Genomic DNA, 2,337 nt, shown 5'->3' with positions numbered 1-2,337 from the left:
CTGATACTTATGGTTGACAACTTTTTGGTTTTTGGGCCACACTCGGTGATACTCCTGGCTATGCACTCAGAAATCACTCCTGCCTTGGGGGACCATATGGGATGCTGGGGGATCGAACTGTGATCTGTGCTAGGCTAGCACGGGCAAGGCAAACACCTTACTGCATGTGCCATTGCTCGGCACCATAATTCACAATGTTGTTTTTTTATTCATCATTCACCATGTTTCTAAGTAAAGTAGTATCACAATTATCATCATTTCTTAAAATCCTAACCATTAATAAATTTTATTACTGAAAGTATTACATTCATTGTACATATATTTTTCTCATCCTTCTTAGACAAATAAAAAATAGTTAATCTTTCTATGGAAGATATAATTGATTTGATCCCTCTTTGGTTATGTGTATTTCTTTGATTCTAGTGGAGATGGACAATATTCCATTTTTTATTTCACTTATATCCAAGATTTTGAGCCCAAGTCAGGCAAGCTTGTAGATAATTTCTATATATTGCTTGAAAACTACTTGCTTTAGTTATTTTTCTTTGATTTAGAGACAAATTATGTGAGCTAGATGCTTGATTCTATATGGACTTAAAACTGTTTTTAAAATTTCTTTTTTTTTTTTTAAATATGAAACGCTTCACGAATTTGCGTGTCATCCTTGCGCAGGGGCCATGCTAATCTTCTCTGTATCGTTCCAATTTTAGTATATGTGCTGCCGAAGCGAGCACTAAAATTTCTTTTAACAATTTTTAAACTTTATTTAAATTCCATAACTTACAAAGTTGCTCACAATACAGTTGGTTTAGGAATTCAATGTTCCAATTCAAAATTTCACCACCAGTGTGACCAATGTCCCCAGTTTCCCAATCATTCCCCAAGCCCACCCCCTTAGCAGGCACAAAATAATTTACTTTATATTTATTATACAACAAAATTTCAAATGGAATTTTTTCAATAAAAGAAAATTTGTAAACATTGTATCTCAGAGCCGGAGTGGTGGCAAAGGGCATAAAGCATCTATCTGCCTTGCACGCACTAGCCTAGGACGAACTGTGGTTGGATCCCCTGGCGTCCCATGTGGTCCCCCAAGCCAGAGGCAATTTCTGAGTATATAGCCAGGAGTAACCCCTGAGCATCCCAGGTGTGGCCCAAAACAAACAAACAAAAAGTTGTATCTCACAGTGGTGTTAAATCATTGTCTAGGTAGTTACTGAGCTATTTAGTGTGAGTTGAGGTTTCCATGTTACCGGTTTTGCTTATTGAGTTTAGTTGATTTATATACAAATTTCTTACCTAACTTTCTTTTTGGAGTTCTGTTTGGAGGTTTTTTTGCTTTTTTTTTGGGGGGGGGGGTTCACACCCAGTTGTGCTCAGGAGTTATTCCTGACTCTGCACTCAGTAATCACTCCTGGCAGGCTGGGGACCATATGGGATGCTTGGAATCGAACTTTGGTCCGTCCTGGGTTGCAAAGCAAATGCCTACTGCTGTGCTATATCTCCCGCCCTTTCCTATCTAACTCTCTATGCTTATGCTGGAGGGGTCATTTTGTAAAAAGATGTGGCCACACACTCCAAGAGCCATGAAACTGTAATGATTTATTGGCTTGGCATTTCTTCTGAGATTAGTCAGGAAGCTGTGGAGTTGGACCATTTTTATGCCAGAGGATATGGGATGTTGCTGGGGCCTGCCTCCACGAGGCAAGGACTTGGCCCACTCATCTCCTGAGAAGGATCCGGAATTTTCGCCCATACACTAGTCTACCTGGGAGTTTCACCAGCTTGATGTATATTCTGAGGTTAGTCCTAATTCTTGAGCTAAATTTAAAATATATTCTATTTAAGGAATATATTTAGTTTTAATTGTAATTAAATTAATCTTTGTTAGAGGAGTTTGAGGCCACATTAGTGGTGCCTAGGGCTTAATTCTTGTTCTATACCCAGGGGGCACTACTGGTAGTGCTCCTAGTACCATAAGTTGTTCTGGAGATTTGAACAAGAAATTGAAGACATGAGCAAGACAAGATAATGAACTGAGATAAAAAATAATTATTTGGGGGAAATTCCTCAAGTCAATTGTATAAATGCTTCATGCTAGTCATATAGGAAAAATAAGAGTTCTGTAAAGCAACATGAACTATGCCTCCAATTTCAGGGGAAGAAGAGAAGGAATGGGAATCGGACTTTAAATCAATACTTTCTTGAACTGTAATTAATACAGGAAATGAGAAACAGAAACAGTCTTGTAAATCAAATGAACATGAACAATTAAAGATCTAGAAAGTAGATAAAAGAGTTGAAAAGACAAAGAAACATAAAATTCAAATGATAAAT

The 2,337-nt window shown here is 37.7% G+C and overlaps 1 non-coding gene across 1 annotated transcript; it reads right to left on the bottom strand.

The window, feature by feature from the left end:
- Positions 1–627: 627 nt before the first annotated feature.
- Positions 628–734, bottom strand: LOC125996411 (U6 spliceosomal RNA). The gene has a single exon (XR_007491263.1). It is a non-coding gene; the product is annotated as a U6 spliceosomal RNA (small nuclear RNA).
- Positions 735–2,337: the final 1,603 nt, after the last annotated feature.

The sequence above is a fragment of the Suncus etruscus genome, chromosome 1, assembly GCF_024139225.1.
Source record: "Suncus etruscus isolate mSunEtr1 chromosome 1, mSunEtr1.pri.cur, whole genome shotgun sequence".
NCBI lineage: Eukaryota > Metazoa > Chordata > Mammalia > Eulipotyphla > Soricidae > Suncus > Suncus etruscus.
The sequence above is the reverse complement of the archived record's forward strand: the minus strand, read 5'-3'. Positions and strand labels throughout refer to the sequence as shown.